Genomic DNA, 21,257 nt, shown 5'->3' with positions numbered 1-21,257 from the left:
TCACAACATTAATGAAGATTTGATATCTTTGGTGATATAGGAGCTCGCTTCTTCTCTTTCCCCTTTGCCTCATAAATCTTGCTGAGGAAAGTGTAGTTACTTCAATACATTGTTGATTTTTTATACCATCTTTTGGGGTCAGGATAATGAGTTACAAAAATTATATTGATCTCATACCAGCTAGGTAAATCTTCCATGACCTTGTATTTTCTTTTCTTCCTCTCATCCCCTGTCCCCTTTAGTTTTCTTTATCAATTTTTCTAATACATCCTAGAATAATCTACTTTCTGTATACACATGATTCAGGAAGGCTGAAGATAAAAAAAAAAAAAAAAATGTTACTTATATGTTACATTGCAATAAACTTCTCTTCACAGGTCCTCAGCACAAGTAAGTTCAATTACACAGTTTTTTAATTATATTCTTATCCCTGTACTGATACTCCTTCACTGCCATTCTTCCTTCTGTCCTGAATGAACTCTGGGAAATAGTAGAATAAAAAGACCATTTTTGCACGAGCTTGCATAATAATCTCACTTTGATCTTCCATAGGAATTCTGCAACCTTTAAGACTGATCAGAGAAAAAATGCTGCTTTTCCACAAGATATTACTGAAGAAAAGAACTTGTGTTATTGCCCACAGCCATAAAGCAAATGCAGACATTTTACGTTTTGTCACAACAAGGGTTTCAGGACTTCACATTGATAGCAAGGGTGACCTTAAGAATCCAGAAGTAGAAACAAAGACTAAAGTATCCCTTGAAAAGCTAACAAATACATTGAATTCCCAGACATCATCTTGAAAACTGGAATTCTATGTTCATGCTACATTTTCTCCTTTCTCAGTAATCATACCACAGAATCAGTATTTTCTGTAATCTTCAGTTACATTAGCCCATTCAGTTACATTAGTAACTGAATTACATTCTTCAGTTACATTAGTATTTTTACTAATTACATTAGTAAGTTCTGTAATCTACATGATACACCTCTGCCTTGTTGTTCTGAGCTTGATATATATTCTGAATGAAACAGAAACTTTGGTAAAGATAACATGTGAGACAATCACAGGTTTATAATAGTGTAGTCATAGACAGTGAAGACTATTTTCCAGACTCCTGTGATGAAACATAAGCAAATTCCTCACCAGCTATATTTTGTTTTTTTCTCCTAACTCTACAACATGCATAGGAGTCCTGGCACTTTTATTCTCTCTAAGATTCTCTATTATTTCAACAGCACTTGTCAACTGACTGCTACAGATAACAGGTAGGAAAATTCAAAATTAGTTTGATATTTTGGAGACATTTTTGTTTCTTTCTTGTTTGTCTCACTTTTTACTCTTCTGGACAAGGCTTGAAAATAATGGAAATTCTCTAAAAATTCCTGTGTTTTTCTTCTGTAACAATATATGTTTAGGGCTTGGGCACTGGCATAGGAGTAAAAGATTCTCCTAATAGAACAAACTCAAGAACTAGAAATATCCTTGGAAAAAACATTATTGGCAGAAACAAAGCCACAATCACTTTTGAGCAGCCTTACTGGAAAAAAAATTAGCTCATTTTAATATATTAATAATTAGAAATAATCAGCATTATTGCCACTAAAAGGAAGCTTTGTATTCACAAATGAGAAATCATGTTCACTAAAAAAACATTGTTATTGTTAAAAACATTGTAACACAAGAATAGCCAGGAATTTTTAAAATCATTAAAGGCTTGCAAAAAGACTTTCAAGGCAATGTTACAGAACATAGAGGAGAGGTAAATCTTGTTGCCAAATTGTCATATCTATTAAATAAAAATAGAAACACAATCAATACCAGCAACTGAGAAAATAAAATTACTTAAAACAACCACATTAATTTCTCAAATCTAGTGGTTAGTTTCTCTCCACAATGTCCCACAGCTTTTGTCAGGTAGATTCAGTATCTGACCAGAACAAAAAAATAAAAAGAAAAAAACAACCAAATGTATGATGCCGTTTTCAGAAATTGTATCCTTTTTCTCTGTATTTTGATGATGTGAGTCAGTAATCAATATTTTATCTTACATTTTAAGGATTTAATAATTATACCAAGCGTAGAGTTCAGCAGAAAAAGCCAAATATATTCTATCAACCTTCCTCTGCTATTTTTTGTACTGAAAAGAGAAGTAATTTCCAGTTCATTCCTTTAGAAAAAGAATATCTCTCAAGGGTATAATATTTTGATTACTACATAAAAATACAAAAGTTTTGTTTTACATACTTTCCATATCCTGAGGTAAATTTAAACCTAGTAAAGTGGTTGAACCAGGAGAAAAAGTTTTATCAGTATTCTGACATTGATGCAATGAAAAAATATTGAATATTCCTCTAGGTGTAAAATTTTCATCAACTTCCTTTTATCTCATCGAAATATTTAAGCTGTTAATATTGTCACTCTGCATACAAATCAGAGTTGTAACAGACTTGTAACAAACACCATACAAGAAGCTTATGAGCTGCAAACACAGAGACACATAAAGCATTATAACTTGAATTCTCTTTCAGAATTTACTTTGAAGATGCTTGAATTTTCTGGCTTCTAGACCTGCCACTAGAAAAGGAATATTTGTCAATCCATGTGATTGGAGCTGTGATAGTGCACTGTCCTCAAGATAGTGCACTGTGAAGCTAGCCGAAGCAGTGTTCCTTTTAAAACTTGCTATTACTATCCTACTGTTATATGTTGGGCTGGGAGGCATTTAAACAGAAAAAGAGTGAGCTGGAAAACACTCCCAAATTCTCAGTCCTGAGCCAGGCTTTGACTAATAGATCTATATTAAAAGTAAATAAAGCAACAAATAGCACCACCACTACAATCCCCCTACATACACATAAATGCCCAAATGAGCAACTCTCCTTAATAAATATTTAAATATTTCAGTCAAAATTGTGTGGACTGTAGGCATTTCAGGATCAAGCAGCTGTCCTGGAAACCTTGACTGGTGGTTCCTTAGACTGGATTTATGATATCTCCAGCTGGTTCAGCTGGACGAACTTTTAGACTCGGCTGGCCTCATGCAGACACAAAGCTGTAGAGGGAAAAAAACCCAAAAACATCACCATCTCCCTATCTACCACTGGAAATAACTCTTTTTCAAAACCGGTACCTTGGTCTTCATGCATACCTTCCTTAACAAATGAAATATTCTTTCATTATAGCCTCACATCCCAGCACATTTCTAATACTACGGTAAAAATGGTTCATTTAGTGATGGAAGACTAAACTCCATACCATGACCTATCTAACCATGCTAGGTACTGACCCACAAGTATGGTATGAGAGACCTCCCACTCAAATCCTCATATGTACATGGACTTCATAGGAATTTCATGTGCACATGCATTTGAAACTTTGTGCTCAAATTTTCTCAAACTCTGGCTGTTTGAATGTATTGTGTTTAACTTCATGACTCCTACCTCTGCTTTTCTATAAAAGCATATTCTGTGTTTTTACAGAACCATAAAAATTTTTGGGTTGGATGCAACATTTAAAGACCTACTGCAGGTCCCTTGCTCTGGACAGTGACACCATTCACTAGGTCAGGCTGCTAAAAGCCCCATTCAACCTGGAACACTTATACTGGGTGTGACAGACACAACATCTCGCTCTCATCATAAAATATTTCTTGCTTATGTTCAATTTAATTATCCCTCTTCCAGTTTAAAACCATTGCTCCTTGTCTTGTCACTGCAGGCATTGGTAACAAAAGTTTCTCTCCACCTTTCCTTCAAGGGTTTTTTGTATGTTAGAAGGCCTCAATAATGTTTCCTCTCCAGGCTGAACATCCCCAGAAATCTCAGCCTTCCTTCACAGGAGATGTGTTCCCTCCTTCTGACAATTTTTATGACCTCCCTCCAGACCTGCTCCAAGATCCTTGTGTGTTGCTTATACTGATGAGTCCAGAGTGTGGTGCAGTACTCTAGGTGGTGTCTCATAAGGGTGGGGTGGAGGGGAGAGGAAAAATCACCTCCCTGGATCTGCTGCTGGCCACAATAATTTTGATGCAGCCCAGACTGTGACTGCCTTTCTAAGATGAAAGTTCACCTTATATAAAGGACTTTGTACTTGGCCTTGTTGAATTCATGAGGCTCGTATTAACCTACTTCTACAGGCTGGCATGGTCCCTGTGGATGGCAACTCTTCCCTAAAGGCTACCACTCCTTCCATGATTCTATAACAGCAGACAAGCACCTGTATCTCTGTTTCTGGTGTAAAAATCCATAGGTGGAGGATATTCACAGTGCCTCCATAAGCACAGAGATTTTTGTTTTTTTTTTTTCATTTGGATTATCTACTGCTTCATTGATGGTGTGAAATAAATCTTCTATCCAAGAAAAATTTATTTATTTCCTTCAAAAAGAAAACAAGTTTCTCTTATGAGAGTAGACTGCCAAGTTTTTCAGAGATAGAATTTCCCAGTACTATGTGGGAAATCTGCATGATTGGACAATAAGCACCAGATCAGTCTGCTTTTTAATATGGCCCAGGATTAAAAAAGTATTTTCAATTGAAGCTGTAATTTGTTAGTATAATATTATTTTTTCAGGGTAAGTCAGTTCAGATCCCAGTATAAATTTCAGTATTGCTAGGAAAGGTATAACTTTCATGAAGTGACAAGGCGAAAAAATCATGCTTTATCTCCTCTATGTATTAGCTAATCCACGGTTTTGAGAAGTTCTCTCTGAAGACTTATCTCATAGAAACTTTAATCTCTATCAGCAGTTCTCCTAATACATACTCCCAGTTGTGAGTAAATCCCTGCTTCTTGTTTAGTAATTTATTCTATCCTGGGATTTGTGTGAGGCATTATGAAACAAAATAAAGAACTAGAATAAAATACATAGGAATGTACACAGGCCAAACATCTCAGAGAAATGGGCTGGCAAACGGCTTTCAGTAGCACCAGTGACCAGCTGGATGTACAGTGCTCTTAAAGTACTTTGAAGTTCTGAAACTTCAGAGTTAAGTAAATCCAGAGGACAACCCTAAGACCATTTATATGATCAAAATAAAATTAATTAGTAAGGTTAACCTTAACAAATTTTAAAAATTTTAAAAATATTTTAAAAGAGACAGGAGGGAAATATATACATGGGGATCAACAGAAGAAGTAGAAGACTTGTCATTTGACCTCTTTCTCTCAGGTAAAATGACTATAACATCATTATGTTTCAGGAACTTAATAAATGTTTATTAAAAACTACTCTTATGACAGGCACTACTTTAGGGGATATCACATCTACTCTTCCCTGAACCTTTCACAAGAGAATATCAGGAAAAGATTACATTAGCATCTATTCCAAAAAGAGTTATATATAAAAAGAGCAAGCTGCCTCTCATATTCTGAAATTCTGAAGACACAAACCATTTCTTGGAGTGCATAATATTTTTTCTTGAGGGCTACATTTTTGAAAGTCTTACAGTTCCATAGTCCCACAGTCAGGACAAAACAATTGTATTTTAATCTAGTTCACAAAAAAACCCCAAAACCTACAAAACCCCACAGATCTCAGCTTCCTAAATTTGGTACTACAAAAAATAAAAAGAGACATAATAATTTAAAAGTTAGGAGAACCACAGAACAATAATATACATACAGCAGGTGCACTAAATATTTGTCTTTTTGAGGGGTGGTGATGTTTATTTTGTTTTAAGATTGGGTTTTGTCATCAAGGTTCATTTCTAGCTGGAGATGACTGAGAGACATCTGCTTTTTCTCTAAAGGAAGTTAAGGAAACATTATAGGAATTAACGAATAGAATGATATGGCTTGAAGAGGGATTTAATATGAAGCAGTTATTAAATTTCAATTTATATTGGAACAGCAGAGCTCACAACCCATTGCACAGCACCTGAATCATGATCTAGGGCATTCCCAGATTTCTTCTTAAAACATCATGAAAAGTTTTCACTGATGCACCTGCCTGAATTCAGGAACTTTATGTGGGTAGATTTTAAAATTTTTCTGAGCTATTCTGATTCAGGACTGATTGATCTTAATTTGAATATTCTGACATTTGTAAAGAAATTTCTTTTCACAAAATGCATTCGTTGGAGAAGAAGATAGTATCAGATATTAAAAAACCCACAGTTTAATAATTTATCTACTTTTTCTCCTCAGAAAACAAATGCAAAGTTAGATATGTTTCTAAAGAAATTGCCACATACAATACTGTCTGAAGCAATTACAAGTTTGTTTTTTTTTTTTTTTAAAGCCATTTTTAACAGCACTTCTCATCATTGTTTTTGGTGTATTGCTCTTAGGACACTCTGAAAGCACATTTTAAAACTTTAAATCAGTCTTTAGTTTTCCTAATACTTTCTACAAGTAAATGTTGAATACCTCTCTTTGATTTGTATATTAGGAATTACAGAAATGAAATATGCATCACTCTACTTGTAGTACACAAGTTCCCAGTCTCTCACACAAGTCCTGCACAGAGCAATTCATTAAACCTCATGTGATGCAATAAGCAGAAACTACTTGGTGCCATATATGCAGCAAAAAAATCTCACTGAAATAGCTGAAATGCTTTAATGAATGATTGATATGAAGGGCATGAACATCCCTCATGCTCTTGCTGACAAGTTTTTTCAGCAGAACAGTGTTCTCTCTAGTAAAATGAAGGAGAAAACTGAATATCTAGCCCAGAAAGAACACAATGAGGTTCACTATATTTCCAGACAAGTAATCTTGTTTAACATCTTTGTCAGTGATACAGACATGGGATTCCATATACCCTCATCAGGTTTGTCCATGACACCAAACTGCGTGATATGGTGGACATACTGGTGGCAAAGGATTCCAGAGGGACCTCACCAAGCCAGTCCATGTGAACCTCATGAAGTTCAACAGGCAAAGCATACGGTCCTGCACCTGGATCAGGGAAATCCTTAACACAAATACCAGCTGGGTGGAAAATGGATTAGAGACAGCCCTGAGGAGAAGGACTTGGGGGTGTTGATTGATGAGAAATTTATGAGCCAATAATGTGAGCTTGCAGTGCAGAAAGCCAGCCCTAACCTGGGATGCATCAAAAGCAGCATGGCCAGCAGGACAAGGAAGGTGGTTCTGCCCCTCTACTCTGCTCTCCTGAGACCCCACCTGGAGTGCTCATCCGGCTCTGGGGTCTCCAGCACACATAGGACCTGTTGGAACGAGGAGGCCACAAAGATGATCAGAGGGCTGGAGAAGGTCTGCTATGAAGACAGGCTGAGAGAGTTGGGGCTGCTCATCCTGGAGAGGAGAAGGCTCTGGGCCTTCTCTTAGAGCAGCCTTCCAGTACCTGAGGGGGTTACAAGAGGGCTGGAGAGGGATTTTTTTACAAGAAGCCTGTAGTGATAGGACAACAGGGAATGACCTTAAGCTCAACAGGATTAGATATTAGGAAGAATTTCTTAATTGTGAAGTTGGGGAGGCAATGGAACAGATTGCTCAGAGGAGTTGGATGCTCCACCCCTCTAATTGCTCAAGGCTAGGTTGAACAACAGGTTAGTGGTCTGAGAAACCTGGTTTAATGAAAGGTGCTGTTGCCCACAGCAGGTCTCTTCCATCCCCAAAACATTCTGTGATTCTATTCCATTGTTAATCAGACAAATACTTAGGAAAAAATAAATTAAACTAAGAGGTGACAAGTAAAAGATTAAGAATACAAATTAACATGTCTATAAGCAAGCATCAGATAAGTAAATACAGGCTTAGAAGAATCACTGGAAGCTGGAGGTCAATAAGGGCAGACACAACAGGGGGCTTATTGAAGTTGAAATTAAGAGAAAAAAAGCTGTGCTGGAACAAAAGTTGCCCTTATTTTCAAAGGTCAAATTCTGATCAGTTAGGAAGTTATCTCTGTGAAATTTCTGAACGCAAGTAATGGATTTCTCTGTATTGCACTACTAGAATAAGTCCTTAAGTTTTAGCTTACAGTCCTACTATTCTGATTCAGACTATCTCTGGCAGTCTCAACATTAGTTTTCATCTGAAAAAAAAAACACTTGAATTTTTTAATTACTTCAAATTTAGTCAATTTTTGTTTCACTTTTCAATGATTGGCAGCAGCTTTCCTGAGACTATATTTGTTCACCTGTAACCTTTTCTGCTTCTGAAATATTTTACTTGTATATTTTTCTTGATCTCCTCAGTGTCACCTCCTGATTTAGATTTGTTATTTCATACTGAGTTGATTTCTTGTCTGTTAAGATTTGTTTTATTTCCATAGGGTTGTGACGGGTATAAGTGAATTTTTTACATCCCCTGGAATTAATTGTCCTTCAATTCATACATTATAGTTTAGAATTGAAAAATAAAAGGGCATATTTACAAAGCATCTGCTGTTTGCATAGTACAGCACCTGTGTTCAAAAGGAAGATTGTTTGAACTTTTATGTGTTGTCATACCCCATAAGTTTTCCCTTCACTGTCATTTGAGGTCTCAAGCATGTTTTCCAAGGCAGTATTGTATAATAACTGAAAAGACAAGTTAGTCTATGTTTTCAATGGAAAATTAAAGTGCTGGGTTGTTACACGTAGTTGCTGCAATCACATGTGAGAGATATGAGAGATATAAGCAAAATTAAAAATAAAACCCCCAAATTCAGTTGACAAAGTTACTAAAGAAAAGAATTTATTGAAAAATATATTTAAAAGGTGGTGTTATTTTTTTCTTATACCCCATTCCCTAAATTATGCCTAAAGAGGACATATTTTCACATAAAGTGTTTCAATATAATACAGTCCTTTAATCTATGGAGCCTGTACTTCCTATATTCATTGTGGGGTCAGCTCAATTTTTAAACAGGTAAGTATTTCTCAAAGATATTTTCAAGCTGGTAAAGAATAAAATTTGCTCACCAGAATAAATAATTTTATGGATCAAGCTTTTCTATTTAATAATTCTTTTGCAGTTATTTTTTATGTTCACTTGTTTGCTTCTAATGAGGGAAATAAGGGCAGTCATTGCAGGGTATTCAGACATCCTCAGTGTTTAGCAAGGTCCCGGAAATGCTCACCTGTGTGATCAGGTGAAGATAGTGCTGTGGGTTTCCTTCTGCAGTCTGAGCCAACACTGCTTTTCAGAGAGAGTTGCTTCACTTCCATTCAGCAATGCCTGAAACAGTTTCTGACAAATTGTGCAGCAGAATGGTTGGAGTGAGGGGTAATTGTCAATACCAAACTGTGCAGATGTGGTCCAAAATGTCCAGGATCCCAGTGTTTTGCTTTTTCATGTATTTCTAGTAGCATAGAAAGGCTGTGTTTTGATTCTCTGTATGCAGACACCTGTTACATTCTAGAAAGAAGTGGTGTAAAAGCAGGAAGGAAGGAAGACTTCAGAATATCATGCCAGTAAGAAAAATACAGGACCTGGATGAGAAACAAAGGGGTCAAGGGCGCACAAAGGGATTTCTAAGTATAACCACTGAATGGGTGGAAAGGCTTGGAAGTTCAGCAAGGGTAATAACATCTTCTAGGCAAAGAGCTCCAGTGGTCCTTCTGCCCAAGTGATCAACCTTTACTGAGAGCCTGGGATTATCCTGAGATGTAGACTAGTGAAAAAATTGCTCTCACTCTTCTGTCATGATTTTAAGTGCAGAGTGTCATTCACCAACATTTTATCTACTGAAATAAACTTGGTTTCTCAAAAGTCTGAGTGGCCCTACCCACCAGAAGAAGGGACTATCACATAAGAAGAGCATTGATTTCCAAAGATTATTTAAATTTCTTATGGATATACATATTGCTCTTTGTTTTGTATTGTATATGAGTAGTACCATTATGTCAACCTCAGAGAGCTGGTGAGTATGGAGCTTAAATATATTGTTTAGGTGGAAAATTTCCTCAACAGTCCTCATACACCTTCACCAACGATTTATATATTTGCCCAGGGTTTGCTCAAATGCTTAATTCAATTTAAAAAAATGCTTGTAATTGAAAAATCTTCATCTTATATTAAAAAAAGTTATTTGTATTCATTCTTGACTGCTCACTTAGGGATAGAAATGTGAAAGCAACATATTTTTGTTAAAATATTTATAAAATGAACTAGTAGCTTTCTTAGAGGAAGTTCCCAATTTATTCTGTTTAGAAATGGTAACAAGTAGGCTTGAAGGAACACTTAACCTTTAAAATAAGGAAATTAAAATTCTTTACCACACGCTGCTAAATGCTAAAGCTGAATTTTCCTTTGCTAATTCGCATAATAATAATGCCACCCAGAATATTTGTCATAAAATCCAAAGTTATTTTTTTTATAAAACACATCCACCCACCCTGAAGACACACCTTAAATGATCTCTATTCACTCCACTAATGAAAAAGAAACAAATATTCTATTGTGAAAAGATGAATGACATTTCAGGCACAATTCCCTTTGCAAAGAAGAACTATTTAAGTAATTTGTCATGCATTTTTGCATGCTTGTTTGTCTCGTCAGAGTACACGTGAACGGATTTCTTAATGAGACACATTTGTTTTATTTGGATAATGTTTGTGCAGCTCTTTGAGCATGTAAAGTGCTACGTAAGTGCTCAGTATTATTCAGCCCAATCCTCAGTCACGACCTCTATTATTTTTGGATTTCTGATACAGCCTATTATCAGGAAAGAAAAGAAAAAAAAATTAAAATTATGTCTCATATAAGACTGTGACTTAGATCTGTTGAATTGTAACCACAGAATAAGGAAGCAGAATATCAGACTAAATTCCTCTTTGTAGAAGAGAATGGCAAAATGAAAAAGACTTGATCTGAAGGACTTTCCAGTTATGGTTAAAAATCCAGAGTCCACATACATGTCACAAGTTCAGATTCAGTCCAGGTCACTAATAGCTGAAAATCATTACCACCTGAAAGTTATTTAGCTGCCCATATGAAAATATGTCAGTGTTCTAAGGTCATAGAGAAGAGAAATCTGTATATTTTACATTGTCATCATATTAGGTAGTATGTGCCTTTTGGAAATGGCCTTGAGGCTGACTTTTAGCTCAAAGCACTTCTGCTCCAAACTAACATAAATTAAGTTCTTCATTAGTATCTTCTAGATAAAATTAACACAGAGCCCTGGAAGTTAAAAAAAGACAATGACAAAGGCATTATTATATGGGAGGGGAAAATTAAATTAAAATTCTACATGTCACACAGCACATCAATTTGTCATGATGAAAATTCTTGTGTTTATTGCATAGAGAGATTTAGGAAGTTCTTGTGATAGATCTTTTTAAAGAAATGTGCTTTAGAAAATATTTCAAAGCATAGAACAGACATTAAAACAAGCTGAAAGACTAAGAACCAACAAATGAGCAATATTACGGATTTGTAAATGAGGTTTATTAAACCATGGAAATTTCAATTATGTATATATTTTACTAGCTAAATTCTATGTAATTAAATAATTAAGTACTACTAAAATTTGTCTTATGGTTAGAGAAAGGAAGTGTTCAGAGATCTGTGTGGGGACTTGCACTCTTCCATGCATTTGCATCTAACACAGTGACTAGAGACAATAGTGAAATTACAAGGTTTGTTGATATTACAGATATAGGAAAATTAAATCTGACTCAAAAGAGCTGCATGACAACTTCACAAAAATCAAAGACAAGTTGATGGAATGAATCTAGTGAGGCAGTGTAACAGGATGGCCAGAGAAACTGCGTCTGCCTCATCAGCTGGAGATGCTCATGGTTGGATGGGGTTTGAGCAACCTGATCTGGTAAGAAGATATCCCTGCCCACAGAAAAGGGCTGGAACCGGGTGATCTTTGAGGTTCTTTCCAACCCCTAATATCCTATGAGTCTATGAAATTCAGTGTAAAATAATACACAGAGCAAAACAAATGTAACTGTATCGAGACAAAAATAAATTTGAAGTAACTACAACTAAATTAATGTATGGAGAATAGGTCCTTCAAAATGTCAGTGTTCATCATTGGTTGAAAAAACCACCCAGAAAAATTAGAAAAGGAGATGAAAAAAAAAACCAGCAGCAAATATAATATGGCTACTGGGTAAATATTTTGAACGGGAGCATTTTATTTTTTGAAGATGATAATTTACAGGGTATAATAGGGAAAAACATAAAAAAAAAGTCCAAAGGTAAACAAAGGTTTCAAACTTCTGCACATGGACAAAGTCAATCAACCATAAGCTTAAAAACATTAAAATTTTGTGGGTGACAAAACAGTTTTACTTAATAATTAATGAGATGGATAAAAAAAGTAGAAAAACTTACTCATTTAGAGAATTCACCATCTCCCACAATGAATGAATGAATGAAGGGCCATCAAATGAACCAGTCAGGTTACTAGTTTAAAGCAAAAAGATATATATGTTTTCATGTTACATACAATTAAATTGTAGTGCTTACTGTTTAGAATGTTGTGCATGTTGACAGTTAAAATGGGTTAAAAAAGCAATTTGCTTTATTCATGAGCAAAAAGTGTATCACAATCTATTAAACAAAAATACAATTTATAGTCAGAAATTCTATCACAGTCTAAAAGAAACTTAGACATTACCCAAGAAATAATGTTAATGTTGAGCTAGCCTCCGATAAAGAATTCATAGGCTTGATTTGAAGTGGAAGAATATAATTTATAATGTTTCTCAATAACGATTTAGTAGTTTAAAATGTAGCAGAATGGGATAAAGGAGTTTGTTTTACTCTAGAATAAGATGAAAAGTTTTGGGCTCAATCATGGGCTCAAAAGTTTCCACAGCTCAATCATGTCAGCAGATTTCTCAGTGAGAAAAAGATTTAATTAATTTTAAAATAGCCCCATTTTTATTATTGAAAAATGATGCTCAAACTTATTTATTCCCAATTTTCATCATGCAATAATCTAAACTTGCTTCTCTTTCTTCCTCATTTGTCAGAGTCATTCCTCAAATTGCACTAGTGTCTGTGCCTCGGTGATTTTGAAAACTGTCCCTTTCATCTGTTGCCATTTCACGTGGTCAGTCCTCAATGGGAGATTATTTTATACTCCATTACCTTCAAGTAGAACTAGGACTGAAACATACTGTTGAAAAAACTTACTCAAAGTCACAAATTTTCTTATCATTTAAGACAACCAAATGCATTTTGGTTCTTTCTGTAGCTCTGCTGCTTTATATGACTTCAAACTCTCACCATCCACAATGACATTGCAGTTAAAATGAGATTGAGTTGTTGTTTTTTTTAATTTGATTCAATTGACCTATTCTGCAGTTACTTCAGCTAACAGAATCACCTAAAAAATTCATCATGATTTTAAGAGTCATTTTAAAGAAAGTTTATCTTGTTAAAATTATTTAAAGTTACTGGGATTTGAGCTCCTAACCTGGTAATTTAACAAATCATAAAATGTCCTGTTCTTTGGTGACATGCTGCACAATGAAGTCACAGTTTTCACAGAGACGCTCTTTTGAATTCGAACTAATAAAAAATAGGCACAAGGGAGAAAAAGGGGCATTTTACAAGGTTCACTTCCTCACAGGCTTTTATGAAATCATTTATGCTTTTAAGCCTGAAAAATTGTAGTAAACTAGAATCCCAATAGACTTCAAGATCAGGGCTAGGATATCTAAATGCTGCTTCACCATAACACTTGGTCTTTGAGCTCGTTTATATTAACAATAGACAGAAAGGCAGCCAGTTAAGATCACTATTACTTTCCATTTCCAGATGAGACTTTTGCACTGTGTTCATTCATCTCTAGTCCTTTTCAAAGTACAAAAAAAGTCTCAGTTTATTTTAGCTAAACTAGAAAAGCTTTGGAGACATTCTCAGCATAAATATCCATGTATATTGAATTTGCAAGGCTAGGTTTTGGTAGCAGAAGAGACTGTGGGGTGGCTTGTGTGAGAAGTTCCTATAAATTTCCCCCATGTCTGACAGAGCCAATGCCAGCTAGCTTCAGGACAGACCTGCCACTGGCCAAGGCTGAGCCCATCAGAGAGGGCAGTCACATCTCTGTGATAATGTATTTAATAAGGAAAAAAATATTATTGTGTTGCAGTGTGATGCAATAGCCTGTCTCAGTATCCCAGTTCTTTACCCAGGTGTGCCAACAACCTCTCCCTTCCCCTCCCTTGCTAAGTGCTGTCCGTCAGTCTTAACACCCCAGCAAGAGCATGGTGTGATTGGCAGAGTTCAAAAGATGCCTCTCAGCCCTGGGGACATTGGGCCATCCAGGTGTCACTTGTTCCCTGAGAATTCCCCTCCCTTACCTGGTTGGTGGGATCCCTACCCCTTCCCTCCCCCTCTCCCTGGGGTTAAAAGACACGGCAACCACACGGTTCCTTTGTTCTGTTGGAGCTGTTGCTGCATTCAGAGGCCTGTGGGCCAGGAATAAAGCTCTGGATCGAAACCCTCTGGCAGAACCCGACTCCTCTTTTCCTTCACCTCGCCTAAAGCCTCTCTGCCAGAGGTAAACCTGAGCTCCTGCATGCCTGCACTTGTCCCAAGTGCCAGCTGCAGCATCCAGCCAGCCAAATGTGTCTCTGAGGTGAAACCACCACAGCTGCCACCTTTGGTCAAGCAGCAAGGGTAAGACTAGCCCAGGCATGTTTTATCCGGCAATATTGGGATTTAATTCCAATAATATTGCACAGATGTAATTTCACTAGGAGAATAGAGGAGGGAGCACGTGTGAGAGGAACAACTCTGTGGACACCAAATTCAGTGGACAAGGAGGTGGCAGAAGTGCTCCAGGTGCCAGAAATAAGATTCCCTTCCAAGCCATGGCAAAGATCCTGATGTAGCCGCTGTGCCCTTGCATACAAGACCACAAAGATGCAGAGACCCACCTGCATGCTGTAGAGTAGACCCAGGCAAAAGCAGATCGATACCCGAGAGAAAGCTGTGACCCACCCCCAGGGGACACACACACTGGAGCTGAGTCCTGTCAGGGACCTGTAACCTGTGGAGAGAGGAGCCCACACTGAAGCAGGTTTGCTGGTAGGATTTGTGGTCCTGTGTGAACCCATGGTGCCTGTGTGTGATGGACTGCACCTTCTGGAAAGGGAAACACATTGGAGCAGTTCACGAAGAACTGCTGCCTGTGGGGAGGACTGATATTGGAGCAGATCATGGAGGACTATCTTGTCTGGGTGGAATTCAACACTGGAGCCAAGGAAGGACTCCTCTCCCCCAGCAGTGGCAGAAACAGCCTGTGAGTTTTCAAGATTTGTTTTATTTATCATTATCTTGCTCTGATTTTGACTGGTAATAAATTCAGTTAATTTCCCCAAGTCAAGTCTGTTTTGCCTGTGACAGGAAGCAATGAGGGATTCTGTTCTTATCTCCACTTATGAACCTTTTGTTATAAATTCTCACCTTTGTCTGTTTGTGGAGGGCAGTGATAGAGCAGCTTTGGTGGGTACCAGACATCAGGCCAGGGTCAATCCACATGCTGTGCAAACCCATCTTCCCTATCACCCACCAGCCTTTAGAACACAAGCCTGGAGAACACAAGTGTTGGCTTCCTACCTGCTGAAATATGCATATATATTTCTACATCACTCAAATACTACCTTTACAGTGTTGAAAAGGAAAGCAGAGATGAAAGAACTTTGTTCTAAACTAAATATTTTTTTCATTATTATCTTCTGAAGGCTGCTGGACTAGAACCAAGAGTAGAATAAAACTAATCATTAGAAACTTACCACCCTCTATGAAGCTGTATGAATGGCTGTCTCTGTGCCTTCGTGCCTAAGACCACTGCATCAGTCATGTAAGAAAACTTGATGACCAGCAGTGCATATTGTCATCATCCATTCAATGCTATTTTCCTTTTTCAATTAAAAATACCTCCAAATCAACAAAAGAATCCAATTCCTTTTTCATTAAATCCTGACCATGTTCTCCCATCAAATTCACACAGCATATTTCACAGTTTCTGTTTAACAGATATAGCTTGACCTGACTAGAACTACATCAGCATTGTATGATGCACCCAGTAAATTAAATGTAAAGAAAAGTTATGGCTGTGTTTAGTCAGTGCTTAGGTAGAACACTGCAACCCACAGCTTGCTTGCATGCCATAGAAGAAGGACCACGTGGGAGAGCTGAAAGTCTTTCCATCCCTCCCTGCAGGTATCCAAACCTTGTGGTGCTGTGCTAATGGAATACTATGCCTCTGGGTAGGCTAGTGGGTTCTGCATGCTCCAGAAGTTTCATATTCCCTCCCTGGTGTCATAGAAAAGATAACTGAGGATAACCAAAAGTTACAGTACTGATGTACTTAAAAGGCTCAAAATAATCTTGGAAGTATGGCATGCACTCTACAGCAAGTCCTTTTTGTTTACTAATATCAAATAAGGTCTTGGTTAACAATGTTAAACTTTTATTGAGTGCATTTTCTGAAATAGAAAAAATAAACCCTCCAAATACTGTACATTTTTACTTTTGTACATAAAAATATTGAATATTAAAACAGTGAAAATTTGGTATTCCAGAAATGACAATTTTAGAGACTCAAACAGTTGTGAGAAGTTAATACAACTGATGCAATATTTCCAGAGAAGATGAATTGTGAAGTTTGTTGAAATGGAAGATTAAGTGTATTTTCCTTTTGATACTATTTTTTTCACAAACTCTGTGCTTTTTTTTACCTGCTGCATAAAGCTTTTAGATATGTGACGCTGAAACACTCAGGAGCTAATACACTAACAGCATTCTACTTGCAAATCACAGCACACACCGAGGACTTGACTTATATTTCAACCTGGCAGCTGTCTTTCCATTTGCTATTTAATAAACTCAGCAACTTCATTTATATTTTTTCATCCTAATTTTATTATGTGAAGTTTTCAGAGCCATGCAGAACACTGCTTGCAAGAAAAAGTGGATGGGGCATTTTACAGCCATGTATAGTTATTTTCAAAAGAACAGATCTTAGACACTACTCAGAACTTCTGTGTTTATGCATCAAGTCATTCCAAAGCACCATGCGGAAAGAAAAAAGAAAAAGTTTCTTCATTTCATTCAACACTGCTCACTGTGTTTCTTAATAAGGAAAATTTATGGCATAAAATTTTATTTCACTCCATTGGAAGGTTTCATTACTCTTTTTCTTTTAAATTCCTTAGTATGTTGTTGCATAATTTTTAGATATAGTCAGTCCCACAATTTGTTTGCTTTGAATTTGGTGTACAAATTATTTTTAATCTATTAGAATACATATATAAAAAAATCTTGTTAGTATAAGTCACTTACAAAAAGAGAAGCAGGACCTAGTCTCAGCTTCAAATCACATTACCTTTGTACTCTACTTTTGCAATATTAACTTAGCAGCTAATACTGTGTACTAATATTAGTAGTTACTAATGCTAAATAGCATGGATGGTACTTGTGCAAGGATTCTTGACTGAAAAAGGAGGCTTTTTATCAACATGCCTTAATTTTTGCCACAATGAATGTTTTAAGTACATAATTTTTCCCCAGCCAAATTCCAACCTTAAGGAGGAATCCTCCTCCACTTAAGGAGGTTCCCATTCAGCCTAGGTCTTTTCCCTTCCCTTCTCAGACAGTTCTGCACTATATTCAGCACCAGCATGAACAAAACATCAGCTTGGTAATTTTACTTTCTTTAATGCATCATTCATTGGTACGATGTTCTCATAATTGATTTGGGTACTGGGGTGGGATGACCCAATAAAAAATATAACTTATGTTTTTACCCATTCCTAGTCTAATTTTCTCTCATGTTTGACATGGGCTACACACAGTCTATCCTATCCTATTCATATGATGAAAACATAGGCAGCACAGGAGGGTAGGAATGTATTGCTTTTTGTCTGCTTCTGTCTCTTCTGCTATTTTGGGCATGTTCATTTTCCACTGCTCTGACATGTGTTGTCAACAGGCTACTGGCTTCAGAAGTGTCCCTGCCTCAGTGTGGGTCATCCACAGCTTCAGCCCTTCAGGGTGTGTGTCACAGCAGGGGTCACCCATGGCCACACAGTTTCTCAGCAGTCTCTGTGCCTTAATGTGTGTCCTCCAAAGGCTGAAGTCCCTTAGGAGTGTTCCTTCCCTGACAGGGGTCACCCAGAGCCATAGTCCCCAACCCACGAGGCATCCCTAAGCCAATATGGATCGCCTTTTGCAGGACACTATCTCCAGCCTTGCCCTTAGCTGTCTCCTCCTTAGCATCTTTTCTACCATGTTTTCCTAAAACTGTATCCTTCTGCATGTCTCCACTGTATCCAGAGCCTCACCAGTCCCTCGGGCCTGCTGTTCTTCCTCAAAAATGCACCACAGTGTTCCCTGTCAGGCTGAGTCTCAACAGGTGATGGCCTGCTCAGCTCAGAGTCAGGCTGGGTCAAAATAAGCACTGGGCACTCCATGGCCTCTTCCACAAAGGTCACCTGCGGCTCCTTGGTCCCAGAGTCTTACCATGTATACTCCAGACAGTCACAGTGGTTCTGGATATGACTCTGGATACTAGCCACATTATAGTTACATGCTATAACACACATCAAGGCAGTCCAAAATTCCCTAAATCTTTATACCAGCTTATTTTTCATCCTCTAAAATGGAGATACTGGTGTTTTGAAATCTTCCAGGTGTCTTTTGGAGCTCACTATTCAGCTAGCTGTCATATATTCAGATGGCAATCATATATTAAACTAGGACAGAGCTCTGACTTTTCTTTCTGCATGTAGTTTTAACTGTCAATCAATCAAAGCTAATGACATTAATGAAATTCATAAATAAAGTAAAAGCAGAATGAAGAACAAACACCTTCTGAAAAAAATAAATAACACTTCAAAAGCTATTATAAAAGCACAGGCTGAGAAAAACAAAGGGAAATTTACCTTGGAAAAGTCAGGCTAATGCATCTGAGCAAAGCAAATCTGAAATGCTGGCATTTAACATGACATACCTTTGAGTAGCCGTAACATTTTCAAGAGGCCATGGTCTGATGATGGAACTGAACATCAGGGTAGGGCATCCTGAATCAGAGACAGCAGTCACTTTTTTACATTCTGATTCAAAGTGGGCACTATGCTGCAAAAAGATACAGCTGGATTTGAACCCTGCAAACCATAACGTTGACGTAGAAGGAAAGGAAGACAAAAGTAAAAAATTATCTGTGAAGAAGGATACATGTGCTTTTTTATTTGGTTATTTAAAAAATAATTTAGGCTGTGGAAGAAAATCTGCAAGAAAAAGAATTTAAGCTTATTGCTTGGTTATGCCTTTAAAAATAGCATGGAGAAATAGTTCATTTACAATACAAACCCTTTCTGACTGGGAATTGGCAGATAACTGGTTGTTCAAATTTCAAGATAAGTACTTGTATTTTCATATTTCTCTTCTCTGTCAATATCTGATGTTCAAAAATAGAACTTCAAGAGAAATAATCAAATTTATCTCTTCATATGATTTCATCACCTTACCATGTGAGCACACGGCACCACACTGCTCATGCAAAACCACAGAAAAGCAATCAATATTAGGGAGCACTTAAGTGTAAGAGTTTGCTTAGTAAAAAAATCCAAGTGAAATTTTAGGCAGGTAGAGGAGTTATTACACTCTGTGGGCCAGATCCCAAGAGCTCTGTGGCACTATTTTAGCTGACGACTGAGTGGTTTGCCTCAGTCTCCCCAGTGTGGAATTGCCTTAGAACAGCACAAAGGCTAATGCTGACAGCAAGGAAATGTTGAAACAGAAGCAGCATGAAAAATATCAGTCCTTCCTAGTTCAGCAATTATTAGCAGTAAATTTTTAACTGCAATGGACTTCTGCCAACATGTCTCAGCCAAAACCAGTACTTGAAAAGGTAATTTTAGTGCTGCATTATACTCAGGAATCTGAAGCAGTTTAGTGCAGGTGTATTGGTTGCTCCTTTTTAGTGGTAACATTTCTCACTATCTGCCACATTATGACATTTGCAGTAGCACAGTGCTTTTGTGTTCCAAGGGGGGAACTATTATGGAGTCTTCAGTATCAGGGTGGTCACTATAGCTTTTTATTAAGTATAAATCACTGCACATCACATACAAGTTCAAAATGGTAATCAACTCAAATCTAACCTAAAAATAGAGTATTTTACAAAACCTCTACTTGAATGCAGACAAAGAATATATAAGAAAAAGTTGGGAAGATGACATCTGGATAATTCTGTGTTTCTTGCCTTTTTTGTGTGAGACTGCCTCTACCCTTTAGAGGCTTGACTGGATTGCAGCATTTACTGCTGCTGAAAATCCACTGAGGAAAAAAATGAATAGAGCTGTTTTCACCTGGTGAGTACTTGCTAATTTATAACCAATGTTGCAAAGTCCTTAGCTCCAGGAAAAGTGCAAATTTTGACACTTTTCCTGAATCTCTGAATAAGTCACTAGTTTTGTAGTATCTGCCTTCACCTTACTCGCTAAACACAGTTTTTAAAAAAGCTAGTCCCGAATTCTTCCTTCTTTCTCTGATGCTCTGATATATAAATTTAAATAGAATATTTGGAACCACCTATATTGCTAATAAGTGGACGGCTCTAACATCAAGCATTAGTATTCACCTGATAGTAATTCTCAGCTGAAAACCTTTGTGTGTTCTCTAGAGGAGGACATAACATAATTAAATATATATAAATGGATATATGTTTTTATATAATATACAAATAACATAAGTACACATAAATATATAAATAGAATTTATAAAATATATAACAAATACTGAAAGTAAATAATAAAATATATAGTTATGAAAAGGTAGTATATAAAATGGATAAAAATTTTTATAACTATTTATGTATATGTATGTTGTGAAAAAAGTGGAGAAGGGAATGAAGTTCAAATGAGCAGATAAATTTTAAATCTTATCATTGGTCCGTGTTATGTCCATTCCACACAGGCCTGAAGAGCCCTGATGGCATGTGCAAATCAATGGGTTAAGTGTTTTCCACTTTGGTCATCAGAAGGAAGTGTAGGTGTAGGATGAACCTTATATATCATGAGGGTTTTGTTAACCCACACAATCTGAAAGCTTTTTCTACTTTGTGGATGGAAAGTAGTACTCATTCTTGTGCAAGCAGGACTTAAGCTCACACTGATTTGAAAAATGGGATAAAATGAAGAGAAAGGGAGGAAATAAGGAAAAGAAAATTTACAATAGAGAAGCTTATTTCCACCCTGACCTGTTTGAGGACAAACTAAATTGGAGTCCGAGTACTAGTGATGCACAAACCTCTGGCCTCTCCGGTGCTGAAGGGGAAGATATTAACTTCCCTCAGTCTGCTGACCATGTTCTCTCTCTTTGAGC

General features: G+C 36.9%; 1 long non-coding RNA gene across 1 annotated transcript in view; it reads right to left on the bottom strand.

Moving 5' to 3' along the window:
- Positions 1–9,047: 9,047 nt before the first annotated feature.
- Positions 9,048–21,257, bottom strand: part of LOC141728354 (uncharacterized) — a 32,274-nt gene continuing 20,064 nt past the window's right edge. Inside the window, exons 2-4 of the long non-coding RNA XR_012579280.1 lie at positions 14,804–14,916; positions 12,246–12,317; positions 9,048–9,311 (exon numbers count right to left, since the gene is read on the bottom strand). This is a non-coding gene — a long non-coding RNA (uncharacterized LOC141728354). The remainder of the gene's footprint in view (positions 9,312–12,245; positions 12,318–14,803; positions 14,917–21,257) is intronic.

Source organism: Zonotrichia albicollis, chromosome 2, assembly GCF_047830755.1.
Source record: "Zonotrichia albicollis isolate bZonAlb1 chromosome 2, bZonAlb1.hap1, whole genome shotgun sequence".
NCBI lineage: Eukaryota > Metazoa > Chordata > Aves > Passeriformes > Passerellidae > Zonotrichia > Zonotrichia albicollis.
The sequence above is the reverse complement of the archived record's forward strand: the minus strand, read 5'-3'. Positions and strand labels throughout refer to the sequence as shown.